We start from the raw sequence: 25,546 nt of genomic DNA on the forward strand, positions 1-25,546 counted from the left end.
AGCCAACTGGGTTCACCGTCATCGGGGCATTCGGCGTAGGCACAGCCGAGCCAACCGACTCCGACCAAATCGCCCAGTCCACTCCCCGCCGGAGCGCTCGTTCGTCCCGCAGGTCAGCTCGGCGGGGAGAGGAGATCTTCCCCATTTCGAGTGCTAAGGGGCAGAAGCCCGCCCCGGTATCACACACTACATTCGAGGTTATCAAGCCAAATCACGGAGTGGCAGAACTTAAAATGTAAGCCTTAGGCCCCACGCGTGATCGGCCGCCCGCGAGTTGCATAAGCCCACAGTGTGTGTTCTTATTTAATCTAGCGGAGCACTCATACGTGACAGCACGCCAGTTACGCTTGCCAGTATCATACCTCAGATATGGATCACTACCCTGGCCAAGCCAATTTGACGTAAATTGCATAAACACTCCACGAAAGAAGTATGATGGATAATGCAAAATTATGCTTGGGAATCAGCACACGAAAAACAATTTATGCTACGTCATCATGTCGTGGAAGAGCGCTCATCTGTTACATTTATCCTCTGTGAGCAGCGCGGAGACTGGGTTATATAGTGATCCACGTCGGTGCTTCTTCGAAACAGCCTCATATGACGCAGGAAGCCTGCAGAATCTAGCACAAACTAAAATCAGAGGGCCTGATCAGATACTAGACTTTTCCAATGACACCTTTTATCACTTTTGAACTGCCTAACCTGTATTCTTTGAAAACTGCATCCGCCCGGCGATCAGCTGTTTGTTGAAGTCGAAAAACAAAAGAAAAGGGAACCCGTAGCTTCTATGTGTGATTACTAAAACGTTCGTTCCTTGATTTATCCCCGCATTTGAACATAACGATAATTAAGCGTCCCCCTCCTTCACCTCCCCCTATGTCCTGCGAAATAGCAGTGCATTTCGCTTCTAGTTCGGTCTGGTCAGTCCTACGTGTCTAAAGTTTTGAGGAACTTCTTTAGCATTGCCGAAGCAACACTGGTTTTTTCATTCATTTTTTCATCCAGTTTCTACCACACTTGCAGACCATTTATATTTCTGTCGTTTCATTAACCCAACTTTGTTCTTGCTATAGGGCATGAGTGAACCCATATTTAGCGACGCACAGCCTTTGAATATACTTAACATTTTCGCATGGCTTATATTCCCATAAAAGGCACAGTTTATTGTTAGGTATCGGGTAATCACATCCCCGAAACATATTTTGCTAGGATGTATATATTAAAAACGAACCAAATTCGTTGTATGCGCTGCAAGACGAAACCAACCTCTCACTTTGCCAGTATCACGTTTAGATGAGGCGACAATAGAATTCCTTTGTGCCTGGTGTGTTCGGAGGTGACAGTGGCGATATGCTTCTGCTGTCGCTGACGCCCGCAAGAGCGGCCAAGAAGCGCGCAGAACCGCCTCTCCGGATAGCTCTTGTTGGCGTTCAAGGACTCTACTAAGATGCAGCTGTTTTTCTAAAGCGCCTTAAATGTACTGCTTGCTTACAGACATCACTATAACAAGTTGTCAAGGGCACGGAAAGGAAAAGAGAAGGGAAAGAGAACCAAAACACTGCATGAGCCTTCATCAGCTACGCAGCGCATCTCCCGCAAACTCCGTGGAGAAGCGGCGGTGGCAACGCTCCCACCGTATACGGAAGCCAAGAATGACTTCACAGTGCTCGCATCATACGTTCAGATATTCTTAGCCACTGTAACGAAGAAAAAAGTTCACAATGAAGGAGTGCTGCTGATGGCTCGTATTACGTGTAGCACGGTTGCAACTGTAGGAAGCCTGTGCGACTTTTTGGTGCTTGTTTATTCCACAGCGGCAGACTAGCATAATGGCAGGCTGGTCTCAAATAGAAGCCGCTGTTGACTAGTTTTCGAAGTCCAAGTTGGGTTTGGATGGCCTGCTTCTTGGCACAAGCATACCTGTAGTCGATCAGCAGGTGAATTGTTTGGGCTTTATTTTACTGGTTAGGCGTAATAAAGACAGTGCGTAAATTATGGTACAGCATATGTGAGCACCGAGTTGTACGAGTGTGGATCACTGTCTGCTACGGGTGACAGAGGGCTGAAGAACCCCCCGAGGTGTGTTTCTTTATGGTACTTTTCGGATGCTATGTGTGTTGTTCGTGTCATTCAGATATCTACGCAAAAAGAAGTATTATAATATATGCAGAACTAAATGGGTAGTGCATTTCTAAATTTAAAAATTGAAGTTTAAGCAAATGGACTGCTGCCCTTCCTCGAAAACCGGAGAAATCTTTCTCACTTGCTGTGATGATGTATCGCGGGACCAACGGGGATGGCGAAAATTGGGACTTAAGCCCACGCTGGACCGGCCTTGGCAGCCCGTTTTTGTGCTTTTTGATAGCGTAGTTTGGCGGCTGTGTGCTGACAAGCATGAGAGGATGCGTAACCATCTCAGGCCAGCAAAGTCCGGTGCCTGCCACTATGTCGATGTGTGTTGCTAAACATTTGTTGGAGCTGTCTACCATCCCCTTGAAGTTATTTTTGGTTAACAGGGCTACCATCATTCGTAACACGGTCTACCGTGAAGTTCTGCACTGAGTGCTTGTTAATTCAAATGGTGAGGCTAAATTCTGCACTGCCTTGCTATACTGAGGCTTTACGTGAACGCCACTTGTGGTTTCATACAAAGTCAGGAAACAGTTGCATATCTTGGTGAAAAAATAGGAACTTTGAAAATTCTCTTAGCAAAGAAATAAGAAAAAAGCTCCTTTGGTGTTCGAACTACTGACTTTAAAACAGAGTTTGGTGCATTACTACGCTAGTGATTGTAAAGATCCCAGGTGGTCAGAATTGAATATTTGGAGGAGCACTACACTACGCTGCACCTCATAGGACAGTTGTAGCTTTGCTGTCCCACAATAAATCAATCAATCTATCAATCAATCAATCAATCAATCAATCAATCAGCCCCATCATGTTAATACTACAAGCAATGTAGCCTGAGCTTCCTTGTTGTAGAAATTGTGACAGCTGACTTTTACCCTTGTTTTATTTTCCAGCGAACCCAGCCCGACAACAATAGCTGGAGGTGGTGAGTGCAGAGATGCGCTCTGACTTGTATGCGGCGTGCCGGGGTGGAAAGCTGTCATAAAGAGGTGGCAAGAAGTCGCCATGGAGTCTCCCGACCAGGTTGGAGGCATGTGGTGGTGTGCAGACAACAGGTGATCGTAAATAGACGTATCTAAAATAGTCGTCTGGAATAGTGAGTCATAAGATCCCAATTTGCATTGAACATTTCCTTATATGCATCCGAGTTTTGTGTGCACGATACGGTTAGCTATGCCGCTGAAAAATCCTGTTTGCCTTGCCAAATGAAACGGCATTCAATTTTACTGTGCCGCATCCGCAATACGCGCACGACTGACCAGGCTACCTGCACCTGCTGAATGAGTGATTTAATCAACTGATAGACTTGTGCCCATCATGCATTAGTCACTTTTTTTATATGGTCAGCAGCAATACACTTGCATTTACAAATAGTATATTGAAGTCGCAAAAACCCTTTTTTTTTTGTCGAAGGCAACCTGCTTGCCACTGCATTTTTTCTGGTTTCGTGTACAAGCTTGCGAAAATGGAAGTTACACTTTTCGGTGGTCCCTTGGGGCCATCTTGTCTGTTGAACGTGTGGTGAAAAAGTGGTCAGATGTCCCTGCTGAACAAACTATGGTATATCTAGGGCTATCTTTAAGTTACCCATAACACGCAACAAACATTCTGACGAAACCACTGATAAGGCTGTCTTTCGGCTCGTTGCCTACACCGGCATTATCAAGAAAAAAATGTTTATCTGCAGATAAAAACATCGTAGATGTTTCGCAGCCCATAAAAATGTAGAGAAATGAATGTTTTATTTAGTTCAATAAATTTAGAACAAGTGTTCATTATACAGCAAGGGTAAAAAAAAATAAACAAAAAAGTTATCAGAGACACAAGTTTTTTTTTCTTCTTAAAAAGTGGGTGTAACAAGTGAAAAAGGTGGCGATACAAATTCTGAATATACATTGGTTGGATAGTTCTTACTTCTAAAGACCACAGAGGTTACAAGAGTACACGTAACCAACTGTGAGATCACACAAAAATGTTATCCCTTGTGGTGGTATGCCACTTACCGAAGCAGTCCCTGGTCGCGATGAAGCACAAGTAAACACCACACATTTCACAAAAGACGCTCGTCTTCTGCTGCACCTTGCAGCTCGCATAGTAGAGCTTGCAGTTTCGCCTTGTTTCCATCAGTTTTGGTTTGTGCTCAGACTCTTGAGGGGGAGGGGCGCTGCCAAAACCCGTGTCTTCAATTTCCAGTAGCTGCTTCACGAGTTCCAGTCAGAAGGCGAGCTGGTCGTAATGAGATGTTCGGTGCAATTCTGGAATTTCAGGGTGCTCTCTCCTACGGGCCTCAAAAAGAATAAAACTGTTTACAACTGCGATGTCGATGCAGTGGAAGAACAGTCTTCCACCACCTGACGCACTTCATCAACGCATTGTATGATGCGCTGGTCTGACCTATCTACCCCGAGCATGCCTGCATTATATTCTTGAATGATTTGTGGTTTCCTAAATGGGACCTTCGTCCATTGGCCAGCGACCTTTAGTTTACGCGTTACAGTCACATGGCTGTTCGCAGTATGGGCAATGCTCATCATGTGCACCAAGCGTCTGTCTTTCCATTTAAGGTACAGGACGCCTTCATGCCGCAGCCAGCGAACGTCTTCCCTTTTGGCGTTTTTCTCCCATGTGGAGTCCTTCAATTCCGCAGGGATCGTGCGACAATTCTTCCATGTCATTCCACAAGCAAGAGTCTTCCGCTCCAGGAGGTGTAAAAAAAAAAAAAAGAGACATGGGCATGTAAAAATTGTCCATGAATAGTGTGTACCCTTGGTCAAAATACATCTCACACAGACTGGTCACGACATCAAATGTGAGTTCATTCACGCTCGGTGTCTCGCGCTTTCTGGTGTAAACACTAAACTGCGCTGTGTAGCCCGTATTTGAGTCGGCGAGGACCCAGAGCTTGTATCCCCACTTGACGATCTTGTCGGGAAGATACTGTTATTCTGGAACGGCCTTTCGAACGGCCATTCTTTCGTCGACGGAAATGTAATGGTCTGGCTGGAAATGGAGCGCAGATACATCATTGATGTGCCGAAATAAAAAAGCAATTCGATGCAGCTTGCCGTCTGTACGGGGATCGGTAGCTTCATGATCCGTCGCGCTCAGCATTCCGAGGAAGGAGAAAAAACGTTTTCTTGGCAATGGCATGACCCACGTGGGATCAGCCCAGAAAACAACTCTACTGTGCTCCAATAGAGGTGTAGGCGAGGCACTTGCACTATCCCCATCCAGATAAGGAGTCCGATAAACTTCATAGTTTCACCTGGGGATACATTTTTCTAGATCCGTCACGCTCCGAGTATGTTGGTTTCTCGAGAATGTGCGCCCGGGTGCATTTACCGTATTTACTCGATTGTAACGCGACCATGATTGTAACGCGAGGGGCGACTTTTCACCGAGTCAAAAAAAAAAAAAAAAAAAACACGAATGTAACGCGAGCAACGAGAGGGAAAAAAAGTACCTTTATTTACTGCGAGTTTTGCTCACTCGTCGCTTTAGCCATCGGTGATCAATACCCATAAATTTCACTCGCTTTCATCCCCATCGTCGTCGGTGGTCGAGCCCTCCTTGTCGCTGTTCTCCTCCCAGATGCAGTCATCCTCGGTGCCATCCAGTTCATTGGATATGGAGCACTTCTTAAAAGCGCGAACCACCATGTCATGTGGGAGGCTGTACCACGCGGCGTGTGGACGTCATACCTCCGGGAATAACAGCGCGCTGCGTCCGAGATTCCTCCATCTTCTTCTTCACTTCAGGGGTCAGGTGACCGTGAAATGAGCCGAGAACTAAGATGGAGGCGGGGTGGAGGAGCGCACCTGGCCGTCGGCACCACACAGTCTTGACCCAGTCAAGCATAAGCGCAGTGTCCATCCAACCTTTCTCTTGGCAGCGGACAATCACGTTGCTGGGGAACGGTTCCTTCGGGGTGGTTTTGCGCCGGAAAATGATGTACGGTGGCAACTTGTGCCCATCCGCCAAGCAGGCCAGCATCACGGTTAGCCGTGTCTTTTCGTTCCCTGTTGTCCTTATGCGGACTTGGGGGGCACCTGTTTCGTTAACAGTCCTGGACATAGGCATGTCCAGGAAAACGGGAGTCTGATCCGCGTTGCCGATGTGCCCCAACGGCATTTGCGACGAGCGGCGCAGGTCGATCACGTAGCGCTGAAACTCTAGTAGCTTCGCTTCGTAATCCGATGGCAGCTTCTGTCTAATCGACGTAGTTCGCCGGAGGGAGAATTCATTCCTTCGTATGAACTTTTGCGCCCATCCACGTGAAGCCTTGAAACTCTCCCTGGGTATCCCCATCTCTCTGGCTACGTCTCGGGCTTTCCATTGGATCAGCTCGACGCTGACCCCCAAGAGCCGGTTTCGCTGCTCAATTACGAATTCCGCCACTTTTTTTTCGAGTTCAGTGTGACGGCCACAACGAGGTCCGCGGAAGCCTTTTCGGCCGGGCTCACACTTGAAAAGCGTTTCACGCTGGAGCCTCCATCCACGGATAGTTGATTCTGACACATCTAGCCGCCGAGCCGCGGCAGAGTTTCCGATTTCCTCAGCTACCAGAATTGCATTCCTTTTAAAACGGGCATCGTACTGAGCTCGTCGCGTTGCCATTTGCTCGAGAAAGTCGCAGAAGCACAAAACGGCAGCTTACGAAACACAGGCGCAATCATGGAGAAAAGTCACAAACAAAAATAGGATTGCATTGGATTGGATGTTGGGAGCGTGTAGACGTTGCCAGCATAAAATTGAAAGATCACTACATCTGTCGTAGCCATTTTAAAAGCCTGTGCCGCGACATTGCCAAGGTAAATTTTGAGGCGATTCGATTGTAACGCGAACCCCCTAATTAGGTCAGAAAAACTCTGAAAAAAACTCGCGTTACATTAGAGTAAATACGGTATTTGTGTTCTCACGCATCGCAGTAATGAGTTCCGCTGTAAAAAACAGCAAGAAGAAATCCAGGGCTCGAAGAAACTGACGAGCGCTGTTCCATCGTGCCATGCCCAGATCGACCTCCGTCTTGGACAAAACTGCATGCGTTGTGCAGTGGGAGGCATGGAATCGTGCCCATAAGACGTAGAGACCCTGCGGATAGAGATAATAACAGTGACAACACGCTCAGTCCCCTCGCAGGCGCTCAAAAACGCGATAAATCCCCACCAAAAAAACTCACTGTCGAGCTGACGAAGACGTTCCAGCTTGATTGAGGGCCTCATTGATGTCGGTGCTAAACTTTGATGATAGGGAGGGAATCTTCTTCAGGGCCGCTGCTACTACTTTCATCAGAAAAGTCAACTGTAGAAACGCTAGATTCGCCAGAAACACGACTCCTCCTTTCAGACCCGCCGCGCGCCGCCGCCGCCATGGCTGCCATTACGCTAGGCGCTCGCTTATCTTCCCAGCAAGGTCAAAAATCACCGGGTCTCCGGAAACCAAAACCGAAACTGACACGGGTTGTGTGCTTCCTAAAGCTTCTGGATAGTCACGTGGAAGACTGGTGAGCTGTTGAAACTTTTTCCAGTCAGCAGACCCCATCCTCCATCGTGGTACACTGCTCTGGCCATGTGGTGACACTACCGTTCTTTTTAGCACGATTGGAAAGTCCTCAACGTTGGGTGTCTTTCTGTTCCTCAATTTTCAAGCAGTCGAAAAACAAACTGTATCTGGAGTCGTTTTCCAATGGTTTGCATGAAAGAAGCGTGGCGTAAGGCCTATTTCGGTGGGTGGAAGAGAAGACGAAGCTGCGAAGGGAGCACCTCCTCTGGGTCTTGCTGATGCTGATTTTTGTGTTCTACGCATTAAATTTGGCGGGCGCAGCCATGACACAGGTCGTCGTCACCTTGTGGCCAGCTCTGGCAACGGTCAGAGCACTTGACAAAGAGGATAACATTAAAAAGTGGGTAGCATATTGGCTTATTTATGCCACTTACCACAGCGTTGAAGCTACCAGTAAAGATTTCCAACGGATTTGTCAGAGATATCATTTTATTAAGGGGGCAGTTGGGTCTTTCGGGCCGAAAAACAGTCAAAAAAGGCGTTTTCTGAAAAATGGAATTTTTGGCCTCCACGGCCATTTTTCTATCTCTCTCTAAATTTCCTCATCAAAAGGCACCATATTTTGTTGTTATTATTTATACTAGCATTTTTTAAAAGTGCACTCTACAGCTCGGTTAGCGCATAATTTGATGGTGAAATTGGCAATGCAAAGCTACCATTTCGCCCTCAGATATCTTAGCACCCAGAGCAGGCACAACTGTAATTCTTTTTGCTTCTGATACCGAAATGTGTGGGAGTACAGTGTTGGAAACAAATTTTTTAAATTGAGGCTTTGTAAAATTATTATTGTGTTCAACTGGCACCGCCTACGAGCCATTTCTGGCAGAGCGCGGGAGAAGCGAAGTTCCCTGTGTTGTAAAACGACCAAAAATAGGTGAATCAAAAAAAGTTCTTCCTACGGTGTATTCTTTAGTCATTTGTCGGCCTAGCCACGAGGTATTTTGTAACTGTGACCCAAAATAATGGCAGTTAATCATTAATTAACTCAAAATATGATCAACTTACAAAAAATCTAATGGCAGATTTGAAATCAGCACAAAAAACTCTATAAATGAAGTGCAGTTTCATTAAAATTGATTAGTAAATAAAAAAAAATAGCTCTAAGACCAGTCTGCCCCCTTAAGCTCGTGATCCTGTGCCTCTGCGCCCTACCAATAACGACATCGCCTGCGGTACTGGTTGACAATCTCCTGCGGCACAGAATATGGACCTTTGAAAGAGGCCCCACTGCAATAGTTCCATCAAGCAGTACTGATGCAACAGCAGCATCAACGTCAAAGGCTAGAAAGCCAGGCCAAGGAAAAAGGCGCCGCAAATAGGCGCCCAGCAAGCAACGAGCAAACAGCGAACACCCAGCTCCAAGCAGTCAAAAAAAAAAGTTCCTGCATTTTTGCAGCCACCCCTTTCCATAGGGGCGATTTCCCTTGCAAGTCGCATGAACTTCCCAAGCGTTGTAGTCCCTCACAAGGGCTGAGCGCCAGGCCGGGGAGTCACTTGTACACTCCAAAATATTTCAACGATTTTTTGCACGCTTGTTTCAAGCATGATAGGCTTTCACGCCAAAAAATCAGGCTTGCTAAGCGTTATTCGTGGGATCCGTAACGCTTGCTAAGCGTGAGTGAAGGATATTTTTTGCACCTTGTTTTAGGCGTGGCGCGCTTTCACGCTCACGCTTGCTATCGTGACTGGCAACCTTCTTAACGCTTAGAGAAGATGAAAGACAGTATTTTCACTTACTTCTTGCGACATTCTCCTGCTCTCCAAAATGCCCTTCTGGATGTCAGATGTCACTTAAAAAGATTGCTGAAGAAGGTAAATATTTTCTGTGCCATATTTATGTGCTTGGCGGCAGCTTGGAGAATTTATACAGATGCCTGCCATCAAATAGCTAACTGGGAAAATCAACTTTCACTTTGCACCTTGCACATGTGCAATCTTTATAGAACACCGCAATGTGGCGGCATAACACGAATTTGCTGGCTGTACTATAAGGAATGCGGTTTATATAAGTACAGGTAGTAAGCAAGAAATAAAAGTTGAGTTTAGTAATTAGTTATTTATTGGCGGACATAAGTAAGAATTGCCCAAGCAGCCACCAAGCCCATAAATATTACCCCCTGTCAGCTTTCCTTTTAAATAATTTCTGGCGGTCAGATATGCATCTTACAGAGCAGGAGAATTCCGCTTCAAGTAAGTAAAACTCCTCTCATTTACCTTCACTAAGCCTTACGAAGATCGCCAGTCATGCATTGACAAGCCTCACATGGCGATTGTAGCATTGAATATTGGGCCAAATGGTGCTCAAAACTGAGTAGTGTTAACAGCTCGAAAACATTCTCGATTACCTCTCAAACTTTGGTTGTAATAAATCCAAGCAATGTTGACGGCAGTGCAAGAAAAACTTTATATGCCATCTTTTCTGTGACAATTGCTATGATGCCGTACGTTTCGAAATAAATCTGAGAACGAAATAGAATAAGAAATTTACACAAATTTTAAGTATGAGTAGAACTTTTTATTCACAAAAACTTTAAAAAATGTTTCCATATATAGAAGAACAATCCGAGATTGAGAACGCAAGAAATATAGGATGAGCTCCACCTGAACTTTTGGTGGCGCTTTAAAGCCGCACGCGAACTTGGCAGTGAACGTCACTCAAGCGAAATGCAGTTTCGTAAGCAAATCCTTGAGCCTTTTTTGAGCCCATGCAATTTCTTCTAATCCGGCTCGTCGAAGAACTACTTCCACGAAGCCTAACAACTGGCTGAAAGCCGACGGATACGGGATGTCCTTTACATAATATACGCACAGACGCAGCACCAGCACTTTTTCTAGCGATGTTTCTGGGTGTAGTTTGATGATCTCTCCGGGCTCTTTGCTGCAGACTAGTTGCTTCACGCAACGCCGCCTGTATTAACATTGCCTGACGCGTCGCGTGCTTTTCAATGGGAAGGGTAGGGACGCTTAGTTCAGGCACTGATCCGCTATGTGGCGCGTGCCGGCGGACATCTCGCCTTACGTCACTGCTCGCGAGCCGCGAACGCTGCACCCACTTCTACGACGTGTGTCTGTCAGCTTGCCTGTTGGGCTTCAAGGGCCGTTTCCCTTACATCTTAGCCGCGACGGGGCGCTACTTCTGTGGCGCACTGGGGATCTCGTTCAAGGTGTCGCTCGCTTCATACTTGCTGCATTTTTCCAAAAATAAAGACGGAGGCGGACTGAAATAGTGTAAGAACATACTGATTGTCGGGTAGACATATAGCTAACAGAAAAATGATATTTTCTGCTGGGGCAGCCATTATTTTACTGATATTTTTTTCTTTCTGGAGTATTTAGAGAAGAACAACTTGCGTGCACGTTTTTTGTTCAGGCGCTCACTTCTACGATTGCTTTCCAATAATATCACATGCTTGTAAACTTCAGAAAATTATAGGAGACAAAAGGATAAGCAGCTGGGATCCTGCCACGCTGTCCGGGCGCTTCTACAGTACAGTCCTCAATTTTAGAAGTGCGTACCGATGCGGAGTGCGAACAGCGGGGTCAAAACAATACCTAAATGCGGAGGGGATACAGGTGGGATGCCCCACTCAGAAAATTTCAGGGCCTGTGATACGAGTAGATAAGCGCGCAAAGCCGGCATCAGCCTGCGGCAGCGCAAGGGATTTTGCTTCGTGACAAAGGAAGTTTTATCAGTGACAGACCGAGACAGACAGGCATGGTGAAAAACAAGAAGGCGTAGGAGCGCCGCCTCGGGAACGCTAAACAAACTTTCCACTATTTTGCATAGTTTCCGAGAAGCGGCGCTGGCTGGCGGACACGAAAGCACGCTGGAAGGCTACGGAGCGGGGAAGGGTAGGAGAGAGCAACAGGAGAGTGGCTGTTTGGCCATTTTTCGCTCACGCATTAGGCAATGTTTATACAGGCGGCGTTGCTTCACGTCACCCCATAAAATGCACGGTCCAACAATGTCCACTGGTGAAACCTGACAAAGATGAAATTAACGAAATAAATTATTACCGGATGTAATAAACCGCTGACAAATTTTACGCCCTGGGGAATGACATATTCACCAAACCTATTTCATCGACGATCCTCACACTGCGTTTGCCGCATTAAATCTCCGTAATAGGATGCACTAACGCAATCCAAACATGTGGGTTGCCTTGGAGGACTCGGCCCGAACGCCGCAAGGCTAGCAGGGGTTGCGGCTGGCCTTGGTCACTCGCTGTTAACAGGGCGGTTTTTCCCTTCTGCTGGCAGACAAGGAAGGCAGGTTGAGTATTCCGCTTTCTCAGTTCCAGACAAAGCGCCCGAAGATATACCGGCAAGATTTTCAGGAAGTCACAGCTAAAACCTCGTAAGACCAAGGCCTTGGCCCTTCTCAATGGGTTGCATTTTGAGAGGCTAGAAAAAGAAGCCTGCAAAAGGTCAACAGGGCATCCTGCACGTGTTTTTCAGTGCAAAGACGCACAATGCCGGTTATCTTTCGGGGTGATTTTCACAGAAGGGTCTTTGCAGAAGGTGGTGTTCCGTCTTTAAAAGAACTCTTTAAGGTGCGGTCACACTAGTCCGACCATCGGCTGATTTGGTTGGCCAACACTGTGTCGGTGAGCTGTCGGCGGCCATGTCACACTGCGCCGACCGTTGGCCAACCGTCTGCGTCGGTTGGCCAATCTGCGCGATGTCGGCCGACGCGCTTGTCGCACCAGGCCGATGGCCGCGGGACGGGCCACTCCGCCGCCTCGCCTCACTGCCGGGGATCTCTTTATTTCTCGAATCAAACTTGGAGTATCGTGTCGCTGCTGCGCGACTGAAGCCGTTTGTGCGTACTGGCGTGTGCGCTGCTTGTACTTTATGTACTCCTCAACTTCTTGTTAAATCACGGACAAGAAGGAAACAGAGCTGTGTTCGTTGCTGCCGCGGCAGTAATAATACGGCTGCTATGAATGAACCCCCGGCGAAAAGACCTCTGTTGCACGTAAAATATGCATATAAATTAGTGCGTACGTCAGCGGAAATTTAACCTCCTAATAGAGACGGTCTTACATTGCACCATGACACCGCATTTTCGAGAAACACGGTTCAAGAAAGGGAAATTATTTGTGGCTCAAGACGCCACTTGCTGTTTCGAAGGAAATTTTCCATTCTCAGGTGGTTGCTTCTCAAAATCACGTAGACAATGATTCACAAATTGGATACACAAACCATGCCCCTTAAAAAACTGCTAAAAAAAAAAAGAAACCACCCCGCCGGGAATTGAGCTGCAACGTTGAGCGCACGGGCGCGACGTGCGAGACCACTGCGCCACCGTACAAATGTTTTTTTTTTTTTTTTTTTTTTTTTGTAACACAACGTTTATTTACACAGATGTACATATATACATGATACACTGACAAGCACAAGGCGTTGACGACGACAGACGTAAATACTAGTCCAACGGAACGTTCAGTCACGTCTCTAGCGAGTCTTCACTTAGTCACAAAATACACGACGCATATAAGACAGCACGTACAACGAAAGGCAGGGGTGAGACAGCTGCGCATATTGCGCACTTTTGATACAAATCTACTTTCCTGCGCCAGGCTGCTCCAAAAGCTTGAAAATTGCAAAAATTGCGCCAAACTGCTCCAAAGCAGTCTGAGAGCCAAGGATTTTAACGCTCCCGCCAGTTTCAGTGGGGAAAAATCTTTACTGACGGCATAATTTTCCAGCACCCCCAAAGTGATCTTGTTTGTAAAGGTTTAATTGATTGATCATACAATAAATAACCTGCATGAAATTGTCCCCAAGGTAGTTTTTTCGAAGGTCACCATGTCGGGTTGCACATGTTATATTCTGTGAGTTTTTTTTGTTTTTTAAGTTTTCCCATGGAAAACAATTGCAAAGTCCCGTAGAAAAAATGTGTATGTGTACTCAGGCGACAAACTACTGGTGAAAATTGATGAAAAGACGGCAATTTTCGGGGCGCCGTATCTCCAGAACGACATTACTGGGCGTCGCCATCTTGGTGTGGTGAATATTGGAAAACATGGCCGTCGGGCGAAGCAGTTGCTCGTGGTTCAGGCAGAGTGCTCTTCGCCAATTTCTACTGTGGTTTTGGTTATGGGGGTGGCTGGGTTTTCATTTAGTCGTTTGATCTGTTGAGGGAAGTTGCGTGACTCGAAGAACGGGGGTTCATCAAAAACAGCCGTGTTTCGGCCTCGAGTGAGAGGCGCGGTGCGTGTTTGAAGTGAAATTTCGGACTCATTGCGGTGTTATAATAAAACGCTGAGTTTTTGCTGCCTTTGACAGCGAGCTTGCGAGTGGCGGAAATGAGACGATCGACACTGCAGAAGTGGCGGTGCAGGCTACATCGCCGTAAAATGTTCAAGCAGTGGCCGATAGCGGGACGGGCTATTATAGCATGCTAGTAATAATGGTTTATCTATCTGAAGTGATATTTAATGCCACGAAGGAGGTGGCTAAACATAACAACGTTATTCAAATTGCGATCGTAGTGAATGCGCACCTTAGGGGTTGAAATGGGAGGGCTGGTGGGGTGCGAAGATTGTCACCTCACTTTGCGCAACTTTTGCCATGCCGCTACAATTGTGTGTAAAGCCGATTCTGGGATTACAAAAATAATAATTTCAGCATTCACATGATAATGAAAATGCCTTACGATTGCTTAGTTTTTCGATTCAATGTTTTCAACGGCACTCCATGCTATCTATGCATAGAGCCTAAGAATTTATAGATGGCTTGTAAAAAGGTAGTGCAGTTCGTGCCTTGTGATACTCTAGTAGAAAAACCTTCATTGAAAGGCTGTTTCAGTGTTATGTACGTTCAAAATCCATTAGAAAGTGCACTCCCCCCTTCCCCCCCCCCCCCCTTCGAGTTGCCAAAAATTTGATTTTTAGGCTCCTAAGGTGACGCAATAAATGTCATCATTCTGCTCCAAATCAAGGTTCTTCTGCTCCAAAATCGAGATTTCGCTGCTCCAAAAACTGCTCCCAAATCTGGTTCAGCTGTCTCACCCCTGGAAAGGTTATAACAGGATACTCTGACGGCGCAAAACACTAAAATCAAAAGTGCTGAACAGAAAAAGTTAGGAAAGTACTGTGTTAACATGTACATGTGTACTTTGGGTTGATGTAAAGGATGCATGATCAGTGAAAAACGACTTTGTGGAAAACGCAGTTAGGACCACCCGTGAGTCAGAGTTGCTGCCAGCAATGCATTTCTTGTTGTTTGAAGAGCTGCAGGGCTTGGCACCCCCTTTGCAGTGAGTCGCGCAGCTCGGAGTCGGCGTCTGGATCGCCCAGCGCGCTCACGGTCCATTCAACCTTTACCACAAAGTGCCGCCAGGCAGGCTTCGGGTTCCTAGCGCTCTCCACTGCGTCCACTCTAGCCCTCCACAGAGAGTGGAGCCCAATGACGAGCACGCAGTCTCGAAGTACCTTGTTTCCTGTGGGTGTGCTGAGGCAGCGGAGATCTGACCACGACAGGTCCCATCGCTTAGCGAAAGCTGTCTGCAGCTCGTCCCAGAACACTGCTGGGGTGTTGCACTCCATGAGGATGTGTTCCGCCATTTCCCGCCTCCCGCAAATGAGGCACCCAGCGCCGCAGTGGAGGAAGAATCCCCTCCCTTCCAAACGTGCCTTCGCGGGCAGCACTCCCATGTGAAGGCGGAAGAAGTCTTTTGTACCGGTGGGCACAGGGAGTTTTCTTATTCTCTTGAAGACATCGTCAGATGTTGGGGGTTGTCGGTAGAGAGGGGGCGGCAAGACCTTCTCCATGAGGTCCCAGTACAGTTTCCTGGGCTTTGTTTTGAGTAAATACTCCCAAGAAAAATGCTGCTTAAGCAGGGCTAGAGCTAGAGCGACTTTTCTGTAGAACTTCGCTGCTAGCGTCTCAAAGCAGAGAGATGCTGTCGTGGCGAGCCATGAGGTAAAATGTCTGGCACCCAAGCACTGCGTGGCTGCTACAAGAAACGGATCATGTGGGTCGATGAAGTACAGGAACCGCTGAACTGTCAGTTTCAGCCTACATCAATGTTCTCGTTATTCAAAAGGTCGAGCAGCCGATTCTTTCGTTTTAGGGAGACAAGGCTTACGACGTTAATCGTCGCTATTTTGATCGCGTTGAGGGGAGCCGTGATTGTGGGGTGGGGGCTTTTCAATTATCTTCAGCGGTCGCCACCGCCTGTGTCGCCGGGTTCCTTCACCTTCGAGCCGGTGGTGGTAGGGGAGGCTGTTTGGCTGCCATGCTGCCTCCTCCGTTCCCCTTTGTGCTGTTCGGGAATTCTCGGCAGTGTGTCTTTGGACGTGGGCCTCTTTTCATCCTCGCCATCAGGGGTGGCGGTGGCATGTTTGGCGACCGCCTGACGACGCGTCTCTATTCTTCTCTCCGGAGGGGGCACTCCTTGGCTGGCCACAGGGCGGGAGGGGCACGGATTGCTGGCGGTCGCTGTCTCGTTATTCGTCTCGCTTTCATGTTCCTTTTCTTTCACAGCAGCTGGTTCCTGCTCGGTCAGGGCTGCCTTTTGGAGGGGACGGGGTGGCGGCGGCGGCGTCACTGTTGACTGGCTCATCTGCGGCGTCTCTCTCCTCCGCAACCGCTCGTTCCGTGCTGCTGTTTTGCTTGTGGTGGTAACTTCTCCTGGGGCGGAGGCATTGGCAGGGGCTTCCTTTCTTTCGTTTCCCTCGGCAATGTGAATTACCCCGGACTGGTAAGAAGGCTGGGGGGCCATCGTCTCCTATCCATGGAATTGTCTAGTGGTTGTGTCGTGCGCATTCCTCTGGCCCTGCCTGCGTAGCTTTGATCACATGCGGAACTGTCGTGACCAAAAGTACGGCAGGCCCGACACCAAGGTGTTGTGCACTGCCTCCGCATGTGGCCAAGTTGTTGGCAGCGTAGACTAATGGCGGGGTGGCCAGGAACTTCTATGAGAACCATGTTCCCGTACATCTTCACTTGGTGGGGGAGCGTCAAGGGAGTTCAGGTTCCTTGGGGCAATCTGTACTACTCTCGTGGTGCTCCCCATGCGGCCCATGCCCGGGCGGCGCCACTTTTCAAACGAAATGCTTTTCACTACACCAAAGCGTTCCAAGTGCCACACGAGCAGTTCATTGGGCACGGTTGTCGGCACCCAGTGAAGCTTCACTTCTTTTTCCTGGTTGTTCGGGTAAATCACCAGGCACCGCTTCCCTTTGGCCTCGATTTCGCCCTTCAAGGCTAGACTCTTCATGTCTTCTGCTGTCTGGAAAGGCACCATCCAGGCGAGATTGAATTGGAATGGTCCCAGTCCAGTAATTTTCCTCATGTCGGTAGTCGTGCTGAGTGCTGCTGCTATGTCGTCGATCCTGTAGGGCCGGGCCGACGAATCGCCGTGAAGGAAAACCGAGTTTTCGCTCAGCTTGCCTGTCGGCAGGGTCGGCAGCAGCGTCCGGTAGCCTGTCGCAGCAGCGGGCACGAAGAGCGGCGCGGGGGACCGGTTTGACGCACGCGCACCTTCCTCTCTCGAGGAGCCATCTCCCTCCATGACTGCTCCCTCTGAGAGCTGGGGAGAGACTGCCCGTACAAACGTTGTCCATTTGCGAAATAGCCTGGGTACTAGATGGAGGCCCATCCTTCCGTGTCATACGTTGGTGTTTACTAGCTGGTTTACAAAATTCCTGGCTGGTAAACTGAAATTTCTTAAATAGCGCTTGCACAGCAGGGTTCCCCGAAGCCCCCACAATAGCTTATCGCCGTCAACTCCGCTGCTTCGCGAAAGCGCTCGCAAAAATATGTGTGCCCAGCTGTGACTGCGATTTCCCAGTGCGGGGATAGTGCCTTCCGTACTTTGGTTTTACGTTTCACTGTAACAACCTTTGCCGATATTAATCCCTTATTACCCAAATTACCTTACGTAACTCTTCTTCTGCACGAAACTGACCTTACATTTTCTGCAGGTGAGCTGATCGCACAGGCAAGTGCAGTTTGCAGCTCCGGGGTAGCGTCGTCGCCGGAGAGCACGGCCGAAGCGTCGAAAGCCAAAATACGGATTGCATTAGGCCTAGTGTTGAGCAGAGTTACTTGATATAGAAGTTGTGAAACTCCCCATAGGCCCCATGCATCAAAATGTGGCCCTATGATTGGCCCACTGCTTTGGATCTTGTTTTACAGTGGCGCCATCTTTTGGTGATGAAATAAACTATACAACTTGCGTCACCGCTCGACGACCTGGGCGAAAAAAGGTTAAGTGCTTACGTAAATTTCTTATGCCAAAGGAACCCAGTGTGCTCAACTATGCAAGTGTTTATATGCATACGAAGCAAAAGTAGTAAAAAGAAATGCGACCATGGAGTCAGCCGTCGCTTGCGCCCTGTCGTCTGCTGCGCGTCCTCTGCGGTCTTCTGGCGGTAAAAAAATAAATAAGTCGCTTCGACGGCTTTATGCAAGCTGAAATTGATTATTTAGAGCCGCTTGATATGCTACTAGATTAGTTTTGGCATACAATGAGCTGTAGACCAAACGATAATTGCAAATTTAGTACTTCAGTTCGGACCTATGTTGTGCCGGAGTGCCCGCACAAGCGTCAATCGGTCGAGGCAGATGCGCGGACGCAGAAACAATCGCAACATGAAAACCGGAGTTAAGATAGCAATTAATACCTTACTAAGCACAAAAGATAAAGAATTAGGCACTTTAAAACAAAATGTAACGTTAAATTGGCAGTTTGAATAATTAGTTTGTTTTTTGGATAGTGCATGTGGTGGCCGCCGTGGCGCTGCAGTATGCACGATCCAAAGCAGGGGGGGGTCCAGGTGCGGGCCGTTTTTTGAGGCGGAGTTTCACAACTGCCTACATCGAAGAGCTCTGAGTGTTGAGTTGTATGGGCTTCATGGACCTTACTGAGTTTATTACACTCCAGAAACTATCAAAATAGAGCCGCATTCATTGCGGCACGAATGTTGTCGGGGAGTAGTTTTCGCTTCTCGATTGATTCCCGACGGCGCGTCGGGCGACTGGTCGGGCGACCGGTTTTGTTGGCGTCTTCGGTCGGCGAGCCAGTCACACTACGCAGACTTTACTGGTTTGGAAATGTGCATAACGGCTATTCTGGCTTGGAAATGTGCATAAGGAGGTGAACTTCCCTAATTGCAAAGACAAAAAAAGTCACCTTTTTTCAAAAATTTGGCTTACCCTTCGCCCTTCATTAAAGGACTAGTGACATTAAATTTCCAATTGAGCAACTATACAAATAGCTTCTTGTGTATGTATTCTTTCAGAAGTTGGAACTTAACTGTTTCATAAAACAATTTCAATGTTCGCGCGTATTCCAAAGGCAAAAGAGACACTTTAAGATAAGCATCATCTGATGTACGCCATGGTCACCAAGAGAGAGAGAGGCGAAAGAGACACTTTAAGATAAGCATCATCTGATGTACGCCATGGTCACCAAGAGAGAGATAGAAGCGAAAGAGACACTTTAAGATAAGCGTCATCTGATGTGCGCCATGGTCACCAAGAGAGAGATTGTCACTGTTTCCTTAATTGGGTGCACTGTCAGAATATATGGGGAGTCGACTCAAGGGAGTGAACAACCCCACGGAATCTACAGGGCACAGGTGACGAAGGGGGTGGCCGTCTGATGTGCGGCTTTCGCTGACCAGAGCGGTAAGAATGAGCCAGAGCCTCGAACGAACAACAAAAGAAAGACTTATATTTGGACAGGCAAAACACTATACAAGCACGAGGGCATATAACGTAACCGAGAGGTAACTTAGAAGGAATACAAATGCGAGAAACGAGTTGAAAATTAAGCAAAATTATACAATCAGGAGCGTTAACAAATAGATATTACGAAATAGAGCAGTTAACTAAAAAGAAAACGAACAGTTCGATGCATAGGAGAGACAGAGTCCCACAATATTCACCGACCGGGCCGGATTATGCACCGCTGTCGGAGGCGATTCGGCTACCTGGGAAGCGTGGCTTCGTCGTAGGCCAGGCCACCCGAGACGATCACGGTGATTTGAGGCCCGGGAGTACGTTGGAGTCCTCCAGGGCACGGTTCGCCGATGGTGTGGTGCACAAATTGGCAGGGGCCGTTGTCACATCACGACGTCCAAACGTAGCTGATTATCTTCGGCGCGGATTCTCTTTTTATAACTGCGCCGGCGTGGAGAGAGAGGGCACAACACACAACGCGCCCGCCGCTGTCAAGTGCACAACTTCCCTCTTTCTCCCTTCTGTAATCATCGGCGCGCCTTAGCACTGGCAAATCTACACTCGCCCCCTCAAAAGAACTTGAAGCTTCGGTGAAAGCTGAGCGGCGGAGCTTTTATTTTGGTATTTTCTTGCCGGCGAGCCGGTGGGTGGTCGCGTTACCGCCGCTTCGATCGAGAGAGTTTCAGTGTTTTCTCGGGGCGAATAGAACCAAAGTGAATGAATCGGACGACTATAACAAGAATTAGACGCTGTACAAAAAAATGAAAAATTTATACGGTACTTTTAGGCGTTGCACGCTCTAGTTTGTGACACAGACCCCCAGTTTCAGAATATTATGCAATAATATTCCCAAAACTCACAAAGTTGTGCGTACGCGTCTGTCACACTTAGCCAACAAAGTTGCAGTTCATGCTAACGCAAAATCTAGTACATTACAATATCTTAAATAACATTAATGACACTGTCATATCTCGCGTACAGTCCAAGTGGTTGTCACAGATTCCTCAACAAATACACATCCTAGGGACAACTGATAAGTTCAAGAACAATACAGTTCTGAGTACTAGAAATAAGCTGGTGCCCATAATCAATGTCTTGACAGTACGCATTACAAGTGGGAAGCTTATGACAATACAGGGTGCGCTCCAGTGCGAGTCTCGTAGGCTCAAATACAATGAGTGTATGTCAGTACCCAGAAATACATACAATGCACTGGAACAATAAAAGCAATAATGAACCATTTCTAAAACGGTGTTCGCAAACAATATAAAGAACAAAATAAGATGCAACCGCAAATTTCATTAATGTCACAGCTAGTCATGCCAATAATACACAGCAAATGTACCGTACAATAGTGAAAGCAAAGTTCACGCAAAACACAACTCGTACGTGAGAACACAGCGTATACACTGTACAGCCAGAGTGTCAAAATAAGTATAAGCTTACAGTGCGACAGAGAAACAATTAATACAATGTTCAGGTACAGCACAACTATGCCAAAATACGACTTGGTCATAAATTCTACTTCTACAACACATGCATACTGCAACTGAGTCCGAGAACATGCGTTCGATCCCGGCCATGGCAGCCGCTTTTCTAATGGAGATGGAAAGAAAGGTGCCTGTGTGTTCGAGATTTCGGTGCGTGTTAAAGATCTATAAGTGGCGAAAAATGATCTGGAGCCCTCCACTACAACGCGCCTCACAGCCAGTGTACAGATTTGTTGGTTGATGTGATGGAGGCGAAAAACAAAAACACCTCGTGTGCATGTTGGGTGCATGCTGAGACTCTTGAATCTGCTCTTACACTACTAACACCTAGCCTTGTGGTTAGCTTGTTTGGTAGAGCAACTGCCCTAATAGGCAGTGGTCCCAGGTTCCAATCCAGGACCAGGACGTATTTTTCTTCAGCTGTGAGATATCTGAGAAAGCTCTTTAGCTTTCCTTTGTAGACACATGGCTGCATTTCAGATGCATGTCAAATTTTTCTTCACAGAAGCTCTCTCAACCTTGAGGGTTCCCCCTTTTTTTTGGTCACCTGCTCTGTTTTTGTCCACTATTTTTGTTCAATGTAGCACTGAATGTTGCCAAGCCTGTCCTGAGGAGAAAAGAAAATGCAGTGGCAATACTTTACTACACGATGGGATTCTTGAAGTTGCTCAGGAAAGCACATGTCCGCACAACGGCATTGCCAACATCAGCCATATTCACTGGGTGTCCGCTGTCGAGATTGTGGAACTCCTTTATCCGTCTAATCACACGCTCAATGTGTGCCCGCGCTCTTGCGATTTTTCTTGTTTTGATTACGTTATTTGCCGTCATTCGACCCTGAGATGGCTCGTTGAAAGGGGGCATGTATCCCCTGTATCCCCTCACTTCATCAGGAAGTACATCAAAAATAGTGAAACCCTTATCCATCATTATGGCATTGCCAGGCTCCAAGAGGCTCGGCAGGCCATTTTCAATCACCATTTGCCTGTCGGAAACCGATCCACCCCATACCTTTGACACAAATGACACGTAACCATCCGGTGTTGCACCAACTAAAAACTTAATGGTGTTAGCATGTTTGTACGGGGAATAAGTGAGTTTCTGTGCTTCCATACTAGATGGCGTTTGAATTCTCACTTCCATGCCATCAATGACGATTCGAGTGTCTGGAATTTCTCTAAAATGGTGAGGAAGCTGTTTCTGAACCTGTTTTAGAGAAGGGAATCTTGTCATCTGGCGCAGTGCTTTTTGAAGGTACACTATCCACTTGGAGAACAGCTTGCTGCAATGTGACACTGTTACTCCAAAATTGCGTGTGACTTCCTGCAGTGGCATTCCTGTGCAGAACCACACTGTGCAGAGACAGTGACATTACTCCTGCTAGTTAGTACTGTGTACAGCCCTTCAAGCATGCTGTATGAAGGCAGCCCAGTGTAAAAGTAACACTCACTGAGGCCCGTAAGAACGCTCACGTTCAATTGCCGGTCCTCCATGCTTGCACAATACAACTGCACCGCAGTTGCAGAAAGATCATACCTGCAGCACAGTTAAGTGACTCCTCGTCATCACTAGTACCATACGTGTCAGTGCTGCTGTTTTCAGCCTGCAGGCCTGCAGAGGGACCAGGCTGTGGTTCCGTGTTGGAGCCTGCAGTGTGCGATGTGGTTATTACAGCCATTTATCTGCCTGTCTTGCACTGCAGTAAAGTCCCTGTCAGTGCGCACTAACCCACTGGGGCTATGGTTAAAAAGTACTGCCAACTCTCCGAAGCCAACGTTCCTAGTCTTAATATACCCGGCTAAGGTCTAGTGCCGCTTTGTATGTAGTATTTTGCCTCCTCAGCAAACGCAGCTTAGAAAAGTTGTTGCACAGTAAGGAGCTTTGCGCACATGTCCCCTCTCTAACCATCAAGTCTACGCAAGATTTCTAATTGGTATTTCTCGCTGACATGCATGCCATTGAACGGGGAGGAGTAACACTGCTTAGCAAACGCTTTTCTCCTTTTTGCGACGTGCTGGGGTGCAGAACAACTTGGATAACATGGGGTTCCCTTCCCTGACACACTGTGAGATCTAAACAGACATTTAATAGAACAAAAAAACACTGGTAGTTAACATATTCGCATAAATGTGGTGGATATTTATCACCTCCTGTGTTGTCGTTCAAAGCTGCTGCAGAAACATCAGCAGCTGGACTAGCACCATGATCAGCAGCATTACCTGCATAGGGAAAACAAGTAGTGCCACCAGGCAAGTCAGGTGGTCATAATATTCTGCATTTTAAAACATTATTGACAAGTTCAGTTTATGTGTTATGTTCCTAAATGTAGGATGCATGTTCAAAAATGTTAGCGGGCAGACGGCTATAGTAGGACCGGCAGCACAGGAAGCAGCCGAAGATAAACAGCACTTTGTGATTGACGAGTGGAGGAGGAGGAAGTGGTAGTTGGGGGTGGGGGAAGGGGAGATAGAGGCCGGTAACTGTCTGGCGTTTCGCCGACACCTCAACCGGCCGAACGGAAGCGAGAGGGGGGACAGTAAAAAGAGTAGAGAAGGAGGGATGGAGGAAGAGAGGGAGAATAATAATTCGGCATGCGACTCTTCCCTGTAGCACGCACCCGTCCCTGCAGACAGGGGAAACGCGCGGCACAAGGCAACCCGCGCAGGGAACATCACCACGAACCCAGGGGTGCGCCAGGAAGAGATCAGAACCCCGGTAAGTGGGTCACGAGATTAGGTCACTGTGAAGGTGAGCAGACGGTTTGTGAGGGCCTCGAGTGGCGCGAGCGCAAGACCAGATGGTAGCCGAGGGGGTAACTACGCCTGTGCCGCCGCCGCCGCCGCCGCCGCAACAGTCGCTAGGTCTGAACTGTAACTACTGGAGAAGGGGTTACACGCTGGTTGGCGGTTGTGCTAGGTATGCATTATACATTGGTTAGCGGGTTATGCAGGAGTGGATCACAAGGTTGGGGCTGTCGGGGGGAGAGGTGGGAGGGGAGAAAAAAGTAATAATAATAAAAAAAAATTAAGTAAGGAAAATAAAAAAGCAAAAAAAACAGTACATCAAAAGAAAATTAATAACAAAAGACGTTAAGCAGCTGAGCCGCAAAACAGGACCGGAATAGGAACGAACAGTGCGGTGTTGGATAAAAAAAAAAGATAATGAGAAAAAAAGGAAACGAGGAAAAAAAAGGAGTACACTAGATGCTAAGTAGTAGCTAAATTCTAATAACAAAAATAAGGAAAAAGTTAAGTTGATAAAAGGTAGTGGATAAAGGTTAAACAGCTGAACAAGATATATAAGGGTTGAGCTAAACAAAGTAGATGAGAGTTGAACAGGTAAACATTACAAAGAAAAAAAAAACCAGATGGCAACAAGAATTAGACAAGCGCGGATACATGGGGATAGACAGTGAGATAATGACGCAGGTAAAAGGATAACTGGGAGTACATGAGCCTGCTAGATAGAATCAGGAGGATTATATGGTAAAGGTTATGAGGGAATGAATGGGAGTGCACATTGGTTATACTGGTTACGTTAGTTAGTTATAGGGGTGGGTGGACCCGTGGGCCGAGGTGCAATGAGTTTTGTCGTTTGCACAGGTGACTGGGTGCACAGGTGTTCGGTTTTGGGGGAGTTTTTTGCCATCCAGTTTATGACCGAGGCAGGGTGGGGTTGCTGGCTGAGGCACGCAGTCACACACACACACACACACACCGCTGGTTCATGGGCGTTGCGGGATGGGGACACAGGTTGAGGTTAGGCGGGATGGAGGTGCAGTAGCAGGCTTGGGCTCACAGACACGTATCGGGATGGTGGCACAGGGTGGGGTTGGGACACATGCTTGCAGCCACACACACTCGCGACACGCCACTGAAAGTTTCCTGAATGGGCGCGGAGGGGGGCCGCCGACACGCCAGGAGCAGTGTTAGCTCCATTCGATTCAGACGCGGTGCACGGCAACGTTGCAGAGAATTTTCTGTGGTTCCGGTGCGGTGCACGGGCGCGGATTCATGGTGCCGCGGTGCAGTGCAACATGCTGCAGCACCACCACCGCATCGCAACAATCGAGCGAGGTGCAGGCCTTGTCGTCTGCTAGGACTAGGTGTGGGACGCTGTGCTGCCAGCCTGCCTGTGTGCTCCGTGGTGAACTCGCACGACAAGTCCACGTTGTGTCATTTTAAACTGGCCCTTGACTCACACGTGCGGATTTTCTGTCATGGACGACCTTCCGTTGGACGCCGGCATGGACGACCTTCCGTTCGACGCCGGCATGGACGATTTTCCATTGGATGCCGTCATGGAGCTTCTCGATTCAGATTCGGAAGACGAGGAAGTCGACGAGGTGCTGTATGCCGCTGCAGCGCATTTGATACGCCTCGACCGTAACCGCATTCCTATGTACTACGAAAGAGTTGTTAGCTCCTACTATGACTTTGAACTTAAGAGGTTGTTCCGGCTTTCGCTCGAGACGTTTCATGAACTCGCGAGCAAGTTCGAAGCGTCTGACTATTTCCCTGCTCCTCGAGGTGGCCGCGTACAGATCCCGGCAGAGAAGACCTGCCTTATCGGCCTTGCATACTTGGGCACGCAGTCTTGTATGTACCGCATCGCGGATAATTTTGACGTGTCGGAGTCGTCAGTCGCCCTATGTCTGAATAGAT

The 25,546-nt window shown here is 47.7% G+C and overlaps 1 pseudogene; it reads right to left on the minus strand.

The window, feature by feature from the left end:
• Positions 1 to 21,524: 21,524 nt before the first annotated feature.
• Positions 21,525 to 22,375, minus strand: LOC144139966 (uncharacterized; annotated as a pseudogene).
• Between the last annotated feature and the right edge of the window lie 3,171 nt (positions 22,376 to 25,546).

The sequence above is a fragment of the Haemaphysalis longicornis genome, unplaced genomic scaffold, assembly GCF_048455015.1.
Source record: "Haemaphysalis longicornis isolate Haplotype H1 unplaced genomic scaffold, Haemaphysalis longicornis Haplotype H1 scaffold_5, whole genome shotgun sequence".
Classification (NCBI taxonomy): Eukaryota; Metazoa; Arthropoda; class Arachnida; order Ixodida; family Ixodidae; genus Haemaphysalis; species Haemaphysalis longicornis.